Here is an 18,483-nt window from a genome sequence, read left to right as displayed (position 1 = left end):
GCAGATGTCAAATCAACCTACTTGAAAATCAACCCTCAGAAAGCGACTAGCCCGGGTGGGGTGCCCACTCGAGCACTCAGATCCTGAGCGGACCAGCTGATGGGGTATTCGTAAACATATTTAACCTCTCTTTACACCAATCTGAGGTCCCTACATGCTTCAAGAAGACGATCATCATCCCGGTACCAAAGAAAAGGCAGGCAGCGCGCCTTAATGACGATTGCCCAGTGATTCAGACATCCATCACTTTGAGGTGCTTCAAAAGGTTAGTCATGGCATAGATCAACTCCGGCCTCCCAGATTTCCTGGATCCACTACAGTTCGCCTATCGCTGCAACAGGTCCTCAGCTGATGCCATCTCCCTGGCCCTGCACTCAACCCTGGAATATCTGGATAATAAAGACACCTATGTCAGACTCCTATTTATTGACTACAGCATTATTCCCACAAAACTCATTTCCAAAATCCATGGCCTAGGGCTCGGCTCCTCCCTCTGCGACTGGATCCTGAACTTCCTAACCCACAGACAACAATCAACAAGGATAGGCAACAATACCTCCTTCACGATCATCCTCAACACCGGTGTCCCACAAGGCTGTGTTCTCAGTCTCTTACTATACTTCTTATACACCTATGACTATATGGCCAAATTCCCCTCCAACTCGATTTTCAAGTTTGCTGATGACACCACCGTAGTGGGTTGGATCTCAAACAATGACGAGACAGAGTACAGGAATGAGAAAGAGAATCTGGTGAACTGGTGCGATGACAATATTCTCTCCCTCAATGTCAACAAGATGAAGGAGATAGTCATCGACTTCAGGAAGCATAAAGGGGAACAGGCCCCTGTCTACATCAATGGGGATGAAGTGGAAAGGATCAAGAGCTTCAAGTTTCCAGGTGTCCAGATCACCAACAACCTGTCGTAGTCCCTCCACGCCAACACGATAGTTAAGAAAGCCCACCAGTGCCTCTACTTTCTCAAGACGCTAAGGAAAATCAGCATGTCTGCTGCGACTCTCTCCAATGTTTACAGATGCAACATCGAAAGCATCCTTCCTGGTTGTATCACAGCTTGGTATGGCTCCTGCTCCAGCCAAGACTGCAAGAAACTACAAAGGGTTGTGAATGTAGCCCAGTCCACCATGCAAACCAGCCTCCCATCCATTCACTTCGTCTATACTTCCCACTGCCTCGGAAAAGCAGCCAGCATAATCAAGGGCCTAACGCACCCCGGACATACTTTCTTTCATCTTCTTCCATCGGGAAAAAGATAGAAAAGTTGAGGTCACGCACGAACCGACTCAAGAAGCAGCTTCTTTCCTGCTGCCACCAGACTTTTGAATGGACCTACCTTATATTAAGTTGATCTTTCTCTACACCCCAGCTATGACTGTAACACTACATTCTGCACTCTTTCCTTCTCCTGTATGTACTCTATGAATGGTATGCTTCATCTCTATAACACACAAGAAACAATTATTTTTATTGTACATCAATTGATGTGACAATAATAAATCTAATCAAATTAAATCATATTCCAATTCTGCCCCACTGGCCAAGCATTGATTCCTGCTGGATTTGGCCATGAGTCAGAACCCCAGTCTTAAATTAAGACTGGAGGGCCTTAAAAATCTTGACCTGCACCTCAACTCCCCCATCACTTTGCTACACTTGGGTCAATCCACTCCATTAAAATTGAGACCTTGGCCACCATAGTGACCGATTACTTAGCATAACTATTTTAAACCCAAATTGCTTTGCCATCTCCTTGGGGCATGGTGGCACAGTGGTTAGTGCTGCTGCCTCACAGCGCCAGGGACCCAGGTTCGATTCCCGGTTTGGGTCACTGTCTGTGTGGAGTCTGCCCGTTCTCCGTGTCTGCATGGGTTTCCTCCGGGTGCTCCGGTTTCCTCCCACAGTCCGAAAGACGTGCTGGTTAGGGTGCATTGACCATGCTAAATTCTCCCTCAGCGTGCTGGTACCGGCGCCAGAGAATTGCGACTAGGGGATTTTCACAGTAACTTCATTGCAGCGTTAATGTAAGCCTACTTGTGACACTAATAAATAAACTTTTGCTCTTCACTGCTAATTGCATTTAATTGATTCTATGATTCTGCCTGAACAATGTTGCTCCTGCACCTGCTTGGCAGAATTGGAATCACTTCATTGAAGATTCCCATTCAGTTCAGCTCCCTTTCTTGTCTACAACCCACTCCTGTTCTTTTCTTTAATTGGATGTGCGTCACAGGCAAGCGGAGGTCACCCAGGCGCCAACACTTTGCGCTTGTTTTAGTAACTTGACCTTTTACTTACTTAACAGCTCATCACAGATATTAATTGCCACTTCGTCTACAAAAGTGTTGAAACTGCACATGTTTCATTTTCTCGTTCCAGTTTTCATGCCTCGTTTTGCTTTCTTGCTTTTCCTTCCACTCATTCTGCAACTCGCCTTCTCTGAAACACCAAGCAGTGCAATCAAGAATGATCAAATTCAAGCAGTTTTGTTTGCAAAGTTTCTTTCCCTACTTCTGAAAGACCGTTAAATTCTCCTTCGATTTGTGTCTCAAGGCTTTATTTTTGTCAATGTAGCAGATTCTTCCAAAATTAGAAATCCTGGGCACAAAATTCAATCCCTTTTGTTCCAGCACCTTGCTTGCTACCGATATTTTCAAAGGTCCCAGTTGACCTGCAGAATTTGCATCAATTCAATTTAAGATGAAAGTTTGAAAGGAGCCCAGGTCCCATTGAGCTGTTGCTAAGGTTCTAATATTAGAAAACAAATTGCCAATGGCACAGGCAGCACGTTGTTAACACTAGGCTATTGGCCATAAGCTATTGGGAGGAGGAATGTGCCTGCATTTAAGCCCCCCTGACTGGAAAGAAGGATAACTTAATTCAGTGTTGTCCACACACATCACTCTAACCCTGCGCTCGACTGTTCCTGTAGACTACCTGCAGCAGATATTAAATTATGTTTGTAACTTAAGGGCACTGTTCCACTAAATGCTCACCATAACTGCATGGAAGTGACTTGCAGAAAATGTTGGGAACCGAGTACATTAGAACCCCACCTCAATTTCCATTTCTAACTTGACCTTGTAAGTGAAATAATCATCCATTTCTTTCAATGTCACATCACGACAAAATGGATGGAGATGGAGTTTGAGTTCCCATTTCCCCTTTTTACATGGTGCCCTGGGATAATTCTTGGAGCTGGTATCCCAAGGAAGATGACCCACAAGTGTACAAGTGGGTCCCATTGGGAGCAGGGATGATCCGAGGGGCTGTGGTCTAAGCCAGGAAATATCCAGGACCCAGGCAGATAGATCCATGCTTTTAAGATTGGGTCTTTTATGTAGCAGAATGCAGGAAATCTCTGGGGAGGACTTGTGGCTTCCTGCCCTCATCCCTTCCTAGACGATTGCCAAATGTTTGTGCTTGTGCCAAATGGGACTGATAGAAATCCGAGATGTGTCTGTCGAGGTCTGGACTCACACATCTGCTGCTCTCCCCTTGCCTATGCAAACTACAGCAGCGTCAGGGCTGGAGGGTATTGGAGGGTGATAGTTTGACATTAATACTGGGATTGTAGCCATCAGCTCTCCTGTCAAGACATTTCTGCAAATGATATGCATTCTAAACATGCATTTACTGTATTATGGAATAACCAATAGCAAATACATAGCCTTCCTACTTTGCTACACATATAAGGAATCAACGGTTTTTCACGTGGGTTTTGAACTATTGCCCAAGTTAAGGCCTACTTAACACAAGTGTCAGCCTGATCCGTCTGACTGTAATATTGTCATTGGGCATCAGAGGTGACTAATTAGTGTGTGAAGAGAGCAATAATGATGTCCCTGTGCTGTGTGCTATTCAGGCAATGGGTCTCTGTAATGGTAATGGGCATCCCATTAGATTATGGAGAGCATTAGGCAAACCGGAGGGAACAAGGTGGGAAGGATGGGTTTGGAGTGACCTCAGAAAAGCAGACTTTGATTAGCAGTAATGTGAAAGCCGACTTTTTATAAAGCCTTCATCCCAATTTTTAAATCGCAAAATCCTCAAAAAACATTTGTCCAAATCCAGATTTGCATGTGTGGAAATTAAGTTACACCAACAATAAGGTAACTCTTGTTGCGAGAAAAAGCTTATTATCAAACAAGGTCTCATTGAGGTCAACAGTTGCGCATTCAGGGAAGAGACTGGTCTAACCTTGTGTCAGTTTCATAAACAATGCATTCCGGGCCTTGGCCACAGGATGAAGCAAAGACAAGTTACCATGACAAATCCCAAAAAACAAGATATGTTGACATATTACGTAATGAAGGAGACGGTTTTCTATTGGATGAGAAAGGGCGAAAGGCAATGCTATGATTGTATGTCAATGAAGGATTAGAATGTTGCTGGTTTCTCATTTGCTGTAATTAACTATAGCTGCTAATTATGTGTATGAATCGGGAGAACACCTTGCAGTGCATTGTGCTGAATGTGTGTTCTCCTTGCTAGCAAGTAATAAAAGCTTGGAAGGTTGAGTACTCTTAGTGCCTGGTGTTGATTGTGCCCAAGTTGACGATACATGACTGGGCAGATTACCCAATTGAAAGGCTTTGTCAAAAGCCTGTGACTATTAATGGCTAGACGCCAGAATTCTACTGCCCTGCTCGCCACAGGAATTGGAGCGGGCAAGGGGCGGACAATGGGAAGGTCCGTTGCCGTCGGGTGGGATTTTCTGGTCTCAGGTCGAGCGAGTCCGTAATATTCTGCGAGTCTTCTGCTGAGAAAATTTCACGCTCTTTGTTGACTCATTGATTAGACTGGTCCTCTACTCAAATCCAATGATGTCTGGCTTTTATGCTGCAAGGACACTTGGGTTAGAAGCTGTGGAAAAGTTCCCTAGGCCGGGGAAATTCAGAACATGGGGTCAAAATCACAGGATAAGGTGTCAGCCATTCAGAACTGAGATAAGGAGGCAATTTCTTCACTCAAGGGATTGTGAGTCTTTGGAATTCTCCACCCCAAAGAGCTCTGGGTGCTTCTGTGGAGAGAGAATAGAGCCAACGTTTCAAGTCAGGATGATCCTTCGCCAGAGCCCCAGCTGCTCAAAATGTTGGCTGTGTTCTCTCTCCACAGATGCTGTTAGACCTGCTGAGTTTCTCCAGCATTTTCTGTTTTTGTTTCAAATTCCAGCATCTGCAATATTTTACCTTTAGCTATAGACACTTAGCTGTTGCGTATATTCAAGGTAGATATCGATGAATTTTCAGGGATTAAGGGAATGAAAGGATATTGGGATAGTGCAGGAAGTGGAGATGAGGTAAGAGATCAGCCATGATCTTATTGAATGACAAAGCAGACTCAAAGAACAAAGAAAAAAGGAAAGTACAGCATAGGAACAGGCCCTTTGGCCCTCCAAGCCAATGCCAATCATGCTACCCTAACTAAACTAAAGAAAAAGCCTTCTACCCTTCCTTGGTCTGTATCCCTCTATTTCCTCCCTCTTCATGTACTCATCTTGATGCCTCTTAAATGTTTCTAATGTGCCTGCTTCCATTACCATGGACAGCACAGTGGCACAGTGATTAGCGCTGCTGCCTCATAGCACCGGGGACCCAGGTTCAATTCCGGCTATGGGTCACCATCTGTGTGGAGTTTGCACATTCTCCCTGTGTCTGTGTGGGTTTCCTCCGGGTGCTCCGGTTTCCTTCTACAGTCCAAAAGTATGTGGATTAGGTTGATTGGTCATGCTAAATTTCCCTTCAGTGTCAGGGGGAGTAGCAGGGTTGATGCGTAGGGTTACAGGGTTAGGGCCTAGGTGGGATTGTTGACGGTGCAGGCCCGATGGGCCAATTGGCCTCTTTTTGCACTGGAGGGAATCTACCTCCTCTTGCAGTGCAGTCCAGGCACCCACCACTCTCTGCATGAAAAACGTCCCCCGCACATCTCCCTTAAACTTACCCCCCCTCTCATCTTGAACCTGTGCTCCCTTGTAATTGGCACTTCCACCCTTGGAAAAAGCCTCTGACTATCCATCCTGTCTATGCCTTTCATCATTTTATAGACCTCTATCAGGTCTTCCCTCAGCCTCTGTCTTTCCTGTGAAAACAACCCTAGTTTATTCAAGCTCTCCTCATAGCCAACACCACTGAGACCGGGCAACATCCTGGTGAACCTTCTTTGCACTCTACAAAGCTTCCACGTCTTTCTGATAATGTGGTGACCAGAACTGCACGCAATACTCCAAATGTGGCCTAACCAAAGTTTTATATAGCTTCAACATGATTTTCTAACTCTTGTACTCAGTGCCCCGGCTGATGAAGGTAAGCATGTCATATGCTTTCTTAATCACCTTGGCCACCTGTGTTGCCATTTTTAGGGAATTGTGGACCTGCACGCCCAGATTCCTCTATATGTTAAGGACCAGATGGCCTATTCCTGCTCTTATTTCTTATGAAATCCTCCCAACAGGATGGAACAGCACTTGAAGTTAAGAGGGCAGATTTCCCTCCAGAGTTAGATCCCAAAAGTCTCCTGGGTTGTTAGGACACTATTGATATGGAGGGGCAATGTGCGATGAAATTATGTGTCCAACATTTACCAAAGGAAGTCGATCTCAGTAACATGCATGCTGGCAAAAAACAGTATTCAGTTTTTCCTTAGAAGTGCTTATATTCTGAAGGATGTCAAGAGAATGCTTTCTGATAACCAGAACGGAGACCTTCACGGCACTGCTCTCTGGACTAATTGGAAGTAATTAAAACCTAACGAGGACATGCAAATTACAGGAATCACAGGAGAAAAGCGAAATACTGCAGATGCTGGAAATCTGAAATCAAAACAGAAAATGCTGGGAAAACTCAGCAGGTCTGGCAGCATCTGTGGAGTGAGAAACAGAATTAATCTTCCGGGTGGCATGGCGGCACAGTGGTTAGCACTGCTGCCTCACAGTGCCAGGGACCTGGGTTCGAATCCCGGCCTCAGGTCACTGTCTGTGTGGAGTTTGCACATTCTCCCCGTGTCAGTGCGGGTTTCCTCCGGGTGCTCCAGTTTCCTCCCACAGTCCAAAGATGTGCGGGTTAGGTGGATTGGACATGCTTGAGTGTCAGGGAGACTAGATAGGGTATATGCATGGGGTTATGGGGTTCGGGCCTGGGTGGGATTGTGGCCGGTGCAGACTTGATGGACCAAATAGCCTACTTCTGCACTGAAGGATTCTACGAATTCTATGATTCTTCTTCAGAGTTAAAGAGAGGGAGCCAGCAATGTTTAACATCCAAAGAATGAATTTTAAAAAGCACCGCAAATCTCCCCTCATCCTGTTTCCCTCAATAAAGTTCTAAGTTGAACAATATTTCCTAATTTCTCAACCTTCCAAGTTCTGGAATCAGCCCCATGGCTGTCTTAGCTGAGTGTTTCGTTTACCACTGGGGACATTCTCTTGCATGTTAAATATTTCATGAAATCTTTCAGAATCTTTTTCCCAGAGTTGAAATGTCTAATACTAGGTGGCGTGCACTCAAGGTGAGAGGGGGAAAGTTCAAAGGAGATGTGAGGGGCAGGTCTTTTTTACACAGAGAGTGCTGGGTGTCTGGAATGCGCTGCCAGGGGTGGTGGTGGAGGCAGAGATGATAGAGGCATTTAAGGGGCTTTTAGATAAGCACACGAAAATGCAAGGAATAGCGGGACACGGACCAAGGGCAAGGCAGGAGGAATTAGTTTAATTTGGCACAACATAGAAGCATAGAAAAACTACAGCACAAACAGGCCCTTCGGCCCACAAGTTGTGCCCAACACGTCCCTACCTTCTAGACCTACCTATAACCCTTCATCCTATTAAGCTCCATGTACTCATCCAGGAGTCTCTTAAAAGACCCTATTGAGTGGGCGGCATGGTAGCACAGTGGTTAGCACTGCTGCTTCACAGCTCCAGGGACCTGGGTTCGATTCCCAGCTTGGGTCACTGTCTGTGTGGAGTTTGCACATTCTCCTCATGTCTGCGTGGGTTTCCTCCGGGTGCTCCGGTTTCCTCCCACAGTCCAAAGATGTGTGGGTTAGATTGATTGGCCATGCTAAAATTGCCCTTAGTGTCCTGAGATGCGTACGTTAGAGGGATTAGTGGGTAAAATATGTAGGGATATGGGGGTAGGGTCTGGGTGGGATTGTGGTCAGTGCAGACTCGATGGGCCGAATGGCCTCTTTCTGTGCTGTAGGGTTTCTAAGATTTCTAAGATTCTAAGAGTTCGCCTCCACCACCACTGACGGCAGCCGATTCTACTCGCCCACCACCCTCTGTGTGAAAAACTTACCCCTAACATCTCCCCTGTACCTACCCCCCAGCACCTTAAAGCTGTGTCCTCTCGTAGCAGACATTTCCACCCTGGGAAAAAGCCTCTGAGAGTCCACCCGATCTAACATCATGGGCCGAAGGGCCTGTTCCTGTGCCGTACTGTTTTATATATAGGAGGGCGTTGAATGTTGGTCGATGGCAATGGTAATTCTGTATGCAAAACAGGCCCATGACATTCTGGGCGTCAATAACAATGATTTTATTTGACAAATTATCTCGTGTCAATACAATTAAAATTGCACAACACATACAGATTTCTACCAAGCGCCATAAAATATCATTCTGGCAATCACTGTGAACTTTTATATCTAGAGATTAATGTTCATATCTATTCATGAAGAATACCGATATATGAAATGTTTAAATAGGTTTTATAGGACATGGGAGATTATTTCCATTTTTATAAATCATTATACAAGCAATAAACACCACTTTAATCTCTCTGGTCTATCTTTGTGTACATATGAATTTTTAGCTGTTTGAGAAGTCTGAACTGCTGTCTGTGAGATTGACAGCCACTGTGCTAAAAGGGGGTTTCCTGACCCATGCAGAGCTACTGAGAAATGGTCTACTGTGGGACCAATGAGATTTTCGACATAAGGAGGCATTTTCTAAAATCCATGCTGCATGGTGGCAGCAGGTTCAATAGTAACTTTCAAAAAGGTGATTGAATTTTATACCCAAAAAGAAATGGGGAAAGAGTAGGATAGTTATACTCCATCTGAGCTGTGTTAAATTTTTAAAGTTTATTTATTGATTGTCACAAGTAGGCTTACATTAACACTGCAATGAAGTTACTGTCAAAATCCCCTAGTCGCCACACTCCGGCGCCTGCTCAGGTACACTGAGGGAGAATTTACCATGGCCAATCCACCTAACCTTTCAGACTGTGGGAGGAAACAGGAGCACCTGGAGGAAATGCATGCAGACACGGTGAGAGTGTGCAAACTCCGCACAGACAGTGGCCCAAGCTGGAAATCGAAACTGGGTCCCTGGTGCTGTGGGGCAGCAGTGCTAACCCACTGGGCCACCGTGCCACCCATATTATTATTATTGTTATTGCCCTTGTTATTGAGTGATTGCTATGAAAAGTGGGTAATCTGCACTGCCAGATTTCTGCTCAGGCAATGAAGTTGAAAATTATTTGCACTGTTTACAGAGGAAAAGGCTGAGGTTAGGCTTGGACGGTGTGGGATCATAACTTGAGTTTGGATGCATTTGTTTATTAAAAGCACCATCACCTCCAACTACCTCTCCAGTTTCACACCACACTGACTTGGACATATTTCTTTTTATTCATTTGTGGGACACGGTCATCACTGGCTGGTCAGCATTTATTGCCCATCCCTAGTTGCCAAAGGGCAGTTGAGAGTCAACCACATTGCAGTGGCTCTGGAGTCACATGCAGACCAGACCAGGTAAGGATGGCAGATTTCCTTCCCCAAAGGACATTAGTGAACCAGATGGATTTTTCCATCAATCAACAATGGTTTCATGGTCACCAGTAGATTCTTAATTCCAGCTATTTTTTATTGAATTCAAATTCCATCAGCTGCCGTGGCTGGATTTGAACCTGGGTTCTCAAGAATAATAGTTAGGTTTTGTATTAATAGTCTAGTGATAATACCACTAGGCCATCGCCTCCCCTATAAACCTTTCCTTCATTGTCACTGGTTTAAACTTCCTAGCTAACAACACTGTGCAAGCACTGGACTGTAGATATTAAAGAAAGTGGCTCACCACCACCTTCTCAAAGGCATTAAGAGGGGATTAAGTTGTTATTTGTATTTTTATTGTGTTTAATTGTATTTTGGTGATGAGCATTAACTGGAATCTCACTTGAATGTAATAAATAGACACTCATTGAAACCGTAGGTTGGTTGAGGAAGGAGGTATATACTTCTAATGTTTCAATCTGTAAAGAAATGTTAGACTAAGTACTACCCTTCAGCCACTGGCTTTCTGGAATAAAACACAAATGATGCCCACGTCCTGAAAACAAATGTTCAATAATTAAAGATGAAAACTCATTGAAAACCATTATTATCTAACAACCCCACTCGATACTGAAACAAGTGGAAAAACAGACTTTTGAGTTGGAAATTGGGTTCTGTGAAGGTTAATGTATGGATACTTAATGCAATGGTGCCAAATTGATTTATCTTCAGTGATAAAAGTGATGTTGACCCATTTATAATGAAATTCCACGGTGGCACAGTGATTGGCACCGCTGCCTCACAGCGCCAGGGACCCGACTTGGATCATTGACTGTGCGGAGTCTGTACGTTCTCCCCGTGTCTGCGTAGGTTTCCTCCAGGTGTTCCCAGTTTCCCCCTACAGTCCAAAAATGTGCAGGTTAGGTGCATTGGCTATGCTAAATTCTCATTCAGTGTACCCGAACAGGCACTGGAGTGTGGCGACTCGGGGATTTTCACAGTAACTTCATCGCAGTGTGAACGTAAGCCTACTAGTGACTAATAAATAAACTTTTACTTTACTTTAATAGTTTGGTAGCCTAATTTACCCCTATAAAATGAGGAGTGATATTAATAAATTTATAGGCTGCAATTTGATCAACTTTTAATCAATTTTTGCCAGGAGTATTGTCAATGGGATTTATTAAAGGTGATGTGGAGATGCCGGCGTTGGATTGGGGTGGGCACAATAAGAAGTCTCACAACACCAGGTTAAAATCCAATAGATTTATTTGGTAGCACGAGCTTTCGGAGCTGCTCCTTCATCAGATGACTCAACTGATGAAGGAGCAGTGCTCTGAAAGCTCGTGATACCAAATAAATCTGTTGGATTGTGAGACTTTTTACGGATTTATTAAAAATTACAATGCCAAACACTGAACTGGAAAAAGTTCAATGTTAGATTTTTTATGAATTGTTTGCACCCTTATGTGAGGGACATTGCTGGTGGAATATAGAACACTTTCCATTTCAAGGCATCCCAGTGTCAGTGTCAAAGTTATCATGTTCAGCTGTCTTACAATGAGATGTCAAACAAAGCCCTCTCCAATCAACTCCAACAACACACTTCAGCCACAAGCTCTAACTTCAACAGATGGGCTGAAAGGTCTTTTCTACACAAAATGATTCTATGATTCAATTCTTACCTTCCCCATTGGTGGGAGGGGGGTCAAAATATCAGGATCAAGTAACCCAACCCTGTCATCCTTTTAAATGATAACAAACTGCAGTCAAACCATTAATGGGGCCCAAAATTGCAAACTAAGTGCCTAATGATATCATTGGCACTATGAGCTAACTTTAACAGGAAGTAAAGCTATTGGCTGTCGAGGTGTTGGCTCCCAACTCCCAAAATAGAACTATGAAAGATTAGTGCTTTTTTGCATTTCCAATAGGCCAATAAGGGGAGGAACGTTTTCTTTCATAGGCAGCACAAAAAAGCCTTTGGACCCCATGAATCCTGGACATTGCCTTGCCCTGATCACTGTCTGGAGGTTCTCATCTCTCCCTGACCCTCATCTCCAGTCTCCTGTCCTTCCCCCCCCCCACCCCCTCAATTGTGTGCCTGAAGCTGATATTGTCTTCTGACCTTTGGAAACCATCCCTGATTCTTTCTCATAGAATTCTCATAGAATCTCTACAGTGTAATCATAGAAATCATAGAAACCCTACAGTGCAGAAGAAGGCCATTCGGCCCATCGAGTCTGCACCGACCACAATCCCACCCAGGCCCTACCCCCACATATTTACCCGCTAATCCCACTAACCTACGCATCCCAGGACTCTAAGGGGCAATTTTTAACCTGGCCAATCAACCTAACCCGCACATCTTTGGACTGTGGGAGGAAACCGGAGCACCCGGAGGAAACCCATGCAGACACGAGGAGAATGTGCAAACTCCACACAGACAGTGACCCGAGCCGGGAATCGAACCCAGGACCCTGGAGCTGTGAAGCAGCAGTACTAACCACTGTGCTACCGTGCCGTGTAGAGGAAGGCCATTCAGCCCATCGAGTCTGCACCAACTCTCCCATCCCATCCCCGTAACCCCTTGCGTTTACCATGCTAATCCTCCGAACCTACACATCTATGGACACTAATGGACAATTTACCATGACCAATCCACCTAACCTGCACATCTCTGGCCTCCAGTCTCCAGTGTTTATCTCTCCTGCTGGCATGTCTATCCATGGAGTGGGAATGGAGGGATACAAAAGAATGGTCTAGTTTGGACCAGGGAGCAGCGCGGGCTTGGAGGGCCGAAGGGCCTGTTCCTGTGCTGTATTGTTCTTTGTTCTTGTTCTTTGTATTTGGCTGGGTGGGAAGCAACCCAACAGTATCCTAAGGAGGTCCCAAGTTTTGTCAGGTTCCATCATCATTGACGTCCTTGTCAACACCTGTGAATTTCATAGTTAGTAACACTCTCCGATTAGAGGGAAAGGGAGGGGAGGGTGGGGGTGGGGGGTGGGGGGGGGGGGGGGAACGTGGAGAATGTCAAAATGCAACTGCTCCATATATCAGTCCCAGCCTGTCAATTCTCCCTTTAAACAGCAGAGAATGAGGTTCCAATCTGTAATTACTTCAATGAAGCCATTGAGGTTGACCTCTTGGAATATGAACTCCCTGAGCGGGATTTTCTGGCCATTGTCACCCGGAAAATCCCACCCAAGGTCAACGGACCTTTGCATGGTCCACCCCGCCCATTCTGGTTCCTGTGGCGGGTGGCACGGGAAAATTTCACCCCCGAATGAGCTCATTATTGCCTGCCCAATCATGGAGTCTTTTCTGCGGATATAACTGGGAGTGTCAGGTCTCCTGGCACCCTGGGTGCAGACGCTGAACTTGCAGTAATTTATAAACTATAATAGAGCTTGTAAGTAAAATGTGAATCTGGTGAAGGGACACCAGCCTCTGTTGACTTAATTCACCATCGGACTCAGGTGAAGGCCTCATTAATCAACAATGTACATGGAGTCCCGGTGGCATTTTACCCCAATGCTGAGCGGAGTTGCTGCCAAGTAGGTCTGAGCAAAGACCAGAGAGGCCCTGTAAGGTAGATTTTTAAAAATTCCATCATGGGACCAAGTTAAAATCAACCACACTGAACATAACCCATTTCACTGCCTTTCCTTGGAACACTGCGCCTCTGACAAGAGAGTGCTGCATATGACAGGCAAGTTAAAATCAGCCCCACTGTGACTATTATTCACTTATTTGAGTGTCCCCAGACTAATGAAATCTGCATCCTCAAAACAAATATTTTTAGAGTGATTCACTCAGCTCACGTTTGTCACTTCAAGCTGGTGTTGCTATTGGAGTGCGTCAGATTCTCACCTCTCTTTTCAAGTCCTGATAAATAGTTCAGCAACAACACTCTACAGAATAAAAATACAGCAAGAAAAGCCCTGGAGAGTTAAACTGGTTCATTATTTCACTTCTTTTCTCTTCAGGTTTTAATGAACTTGCTGATGAAATGCTTAAACATCACTATCTGTACCATGGGACTGTAATGAGATCCCGATCTCCTTTTATTCATTTTGCTGCAGATTACTAAATTGACATTCAAGTCTCCAGTCTAATGTGGCAACAAGAGGGAGGTGCGGTGTTACAACTCTCTCATTAATACCAATGCCTTCCCTGAACCTCGCAAAAAGTTTCATATAAATTGGAAGAAGGAGCATTAGTTGGAGAAAAAGAGCTTGTGTTCATATAGTGCCGAGAACAACTGCACCCACAGGGCCCGATTTTACCATTTTGAGCCGAAGTGCCGAATCTGGGCGTAATACAGATCCGAGCCCGGAATCCTCTTTCCAGTGCGCCCATACGCTTTTTGCTGGCTCCGGTTCCGATCCGCATAGTGGGTGGGGCTTAGCGCTGCCGGAACGATCGGAGCTCTGAACTGCGCATGCGCAGTTCGAAAAAAATCTGAAAAAGCGCGCCCGTGTCAGATCGCAGATCTGAGGAGTAGAAATGATGCCTTGACTTAAAATCATACCTGCGAGTAAATTTCTCACTCAGAATGACAATTATTTGTTAGTTTAAAAATATAACCTGTTCCTGTGCAAGCCACTCAGAAGCAATGAACACAGCTGCATGTGTTTTGCAATTTGCATCATTCTTGCTGATCAGAAGTAACTTTTAATATTTCCATGATGCCACAAATCTGTGTTGTTGAACACAGATCATGAGTGAGTGCCGAAAGATTTCCATGGACTAGTCTGTCAGTCAGTGCTCCCACTGACCCATCCTGTACCAATATCTCTGTCCAGCTGCCTGGAAACCGTCGAGTCTCATCTGGAACAACTGAATTTGGTCAATAAATTATCCTTTTTTGGCTTTGATGCTGAAATAAAAATTTCACCATTCACCGGACTCTGAAATGTCTTCCTGCACTTTACACTGGAGGCTGTCAGCTCTCTTCCAGCTGGTCCTATGTTGGCCACTTCAGCCATTACTGCAGTTGAAGAAAAGTCTATGGTGACTGTATATTTCATCTAAAAGAATGCTGGCTTTTCACGCTGTGATATATGTACGTTCAGTCTTTTGAGTTATGCCCCCAATTCCAGACATTAGATAAACATCCATCTGAGCCTCCCTATTCCAGACATTAGATAAACATCCCTTCTGAAGTTTTTGTGGAGAAGCAAGGACACATGACCCAGGACACCTACCTTTTGGCCAGTTTAATAATACAGACCCCCCTGGAAGGCAGGCCCCCCTCGGCAGACCCCCCTCAGCCAGAGATCCATCTGAGCCCCCTCCTCCCCCACCCCCCCCCCCCCGCAACCAGAGATCCATCTGAGCCCGCCCGCCTCCTCCGGCGGACGCCAGCGGAACGGTGTGAAGCCCAGTCACTTTAGCCGTGGCTCCAAGTCTGTGGCCAGGAAGGTGCTGCAGGCTCTCGAAGGACTGAAGGTGGTCGAGAAGGATGGTGGAGGGAGACCAGCAATTGAGGCAGGTTGGGGGTGTGGTCTGCCGAGGGGGGCCTGCCTCCCAGGGGGGTCTGATCCCGGGGGGGGGGGGGGGGGGGGGGGGGGGGGGCGGGGGGGAGGGTCAGCAGGGGGTGGGGTGCTCTGCCGAGGGGGGTCTACCTCCCATCAGGGGGATCTTCCTCCAGGGGAGGGGGGTTGGTCTGCCGGGGTGGTTAGCGGGGGGGTCTGCCAGGGTGAGGGGGGTGGAGGGATTGCCACTGCTGGGGGGCGCGGGCTGGATATCGAGGCGCTCTGAGAAGGATGGTTGAGAAGGATGGTGGCCGCAGACTGACTTCACAAGGGCAGCGAGAGCTTCGGAGGTTCCCCTGCAGAATAGAAATCCGCTTCGGATTTTTATTTTGCAGGTCGCTTACAGCGCGGATCCGGAACGGACCAGAAGACGGTAAAGTGGGGTTTGGTGGTAGAGTTGGGCGCGCAGTTCATTAAATCGATTTAAATGCATGCTAATGCATTTAAATCGTCGGGCCACCCGATTCGGGCGTGGACTGGATCTGCGCCCGAATCGGGTGTCGGTAAAGTCGCGATTTGCTCGGATTCGAGTGCAGATCGCGTTAAAGGCCCAACGCCCGAATTTACCATGATTTCGTGCCCGAAAACGGACACAAATTGTTGGTAAAATCGGGCCCATAGTTATTGTTTTATTCATTCGTGGGACATGGGCGTGACTGGCTGGCCAGCATTTATTGCCCATCACTAGTTGCCCTTGTTCAGAGGGCAGTTGAGAGTCAACCACATTGCTGTGGCTCTGGAATCACACGTAGGCCAGACCGGGTAAGGACGGCAGATTTCCTTCCCTAAAAGACATTAGTGAACCAGATTAGTTTTTCTGACAATCGACGATGGTTTCAAGGTCATCAGTAGATTCTTAATTCCAGATTTTTAAAAAATTGAATTCAAGTTTCACCATCTATTGTGGCAGGATTCAAACCTGAGTCCCCAGAACATTAGTTGAGTTTCTGGATTAATAGTTAGTGATGATACCATTAGGCCATCACCTTTCATTGACTTTACAACCAATTAATCAAAGTGCAGTAACTGTTGTAACTTAGAAAATGCAGCAGCCAGTTTGTGCACAGCAAGCTCCCACAAGTGATAAATGACCATATTATATGTTTTAGTGATGTTGGAATGCCTCTGCTCGCCTTCGAAGTAATGCCATTTTCTTTTACATCTGGTCTTTTATGTCAACCAGATGATGTCTCGGTTTAGGGACATATATGGAACTTAGGGGCAGGATCCACCTGCCATTCAGTAAGATGATGGGTGATCTGGTTGAGGTCTCAGATCCACTTTCCTGTTTGCCTTCCATAGCCCTTGATTACCTTGCCTACCAAACGTCCAACAGCCTAGGTGAAATTCAATGATTCAGCCTCTATTGCACTCTGGGGAAGAGAATTCCACAGAATAATAGCCATCTAACAGAAAACAATTCTCCTCATCCCCATCTTAAAAAGTGAGACTAACTCTTAAACTATGTTCACTTCTTCTAGTCTCCCCCACAGGGGGGAATGTCCTCCTGGTATCCTCCCTATCAAGTTCCCTTTGGGATTTTACATTTCAATAAGATCACCTCTCATTATTTAAATATTAAATATTAAGATTAAATATCTCCCACTTTCTATGACTTTTCGCTTTGACAAAGGGTCATCTGCAATCGAAACATCAGCTCTTTTCTCTCCTTACAGATGCTGCCAGACCTGCTGAGATTCTCCAGCATTTTCTCTTTTGGTCTCACGTTTTGAAACTCCAATTGGTGTCGGCTCAACCTGTTCAACTTTTGTCATTGCTTCTAATGTAATCATGTTCTTTTGTAAATGAGACCAAAACAGCAGAGGTATTCCAGATGTGGTCTCACCAAGGCCCCGTACAGCTGCAGTAAAATTTCTCTACTTTTACACTCCAGTCCTCTTGCAAATAGACACCATGTTCCATCCACCTTCCTAATCACCTGTTGGACCTGCATGCTAACTTTGTGATTCATGTAACAGACCACTTAGATCCCTCTGCACCTGTGCCAGAGGGCATTAGATGATTATTTGATTGGAAACAATGTGCAGGTGTACAGGAAAAAGGCAACGGATGTTACTAAGCCATGGTGCTCGTTTGGAGAGCCAGTAGAGACATGCAGGGCCAAATGGCCTCCTTCTGCACAGTGCCAATCCCTAATTCTGTGAAAACCCTGAATTTTGCAGTCTTCCTCCATTTAAATAGTTTTTCTAATCTTCCTGCCAAAGTGGACAAGTTCACATTTTCCGACAATCATATTCAAGCTGCAAAGCTTTTGCCCAGTCACTTGACTTATCGATATCTCTTTGCAGTTTCACTGCTTCCTCTTGACAACTTACTTTTGCTCCCTTCATCCAAGTCACTGACATAGATTGTACACAGATAAAACCTGTGACGTTCCACTAGTTACCAACGAGCTTGCCAACCCAAAAGAAAATGGCGACTGAGAACTTGTAACAAATAATACTTTATTCACTAGCTGAGCAGTTTCTACATGTTTCTACTCTGTCCCTGCTCCGGGGAGAACACATGTGTTTCTGTCACATGACTTCTTAAGTAGCCATATCATCACATGACCACTCGGTCTACAATGCTAACATGCAACCCCCTACGCCATGAGCTCTTATTTTACATAGCACCCTTCAACATGGCATCTTATCAAATGCCTTTTAGAAATCCAAGTATACATATCCAGAGGTTCCCCTTTATCTACCTTGCTTGTTACTCTCTCAAAAAACTCCACTGTAATAGTTAAACATGTTTTCCCTTTCAGAAACCATGTTGACTTTGTCTGATTAAACTTTTCTTAGTATCCTGTTACAACCTTGTAATAAGCCCTCGGAGGCAGAAGTCCCTTCACCAAAATCCCTTTATTTACAAACTCTAACAGCAGTACACAGAGTGCCAGTGGTTAGCAGTCTATCTCCAAGGTGGGGGAGTGGGAGGGGGGAGGTGTGGAGGTGTCAGACAAACTGAATAGGCCAACTTCAATGACCTGATTGAAGTCATTACAAACCTCTTTAATAATTTGATTTGATTTGATTTATTATTGTCACATTTATTAGCATACAGTGAAAGGTATTGTTTCTTGCGCGCTATACAGACAAAGCATACCGTTCATAGAGAAGGAAAAGAGAGAGTGCAGAATGTAGTGTTACAG

Source organism: Mustelus asterias, chromosome 27, assembly GCF_964213995.1.
Source record: "Mustelus asterias chromosome 27, sMusAst1.hap1.1, whole genome shotgun sequence".
Lineage (NCBI taxonomy): Eukaryota > Metazoa > Chordata > Chondrichthyes > Carcharhiniformes > Triakidae > Mustelus > Mustelus asterias.
Note: the sequence above shows the minus strand (reverse complement) of the source record.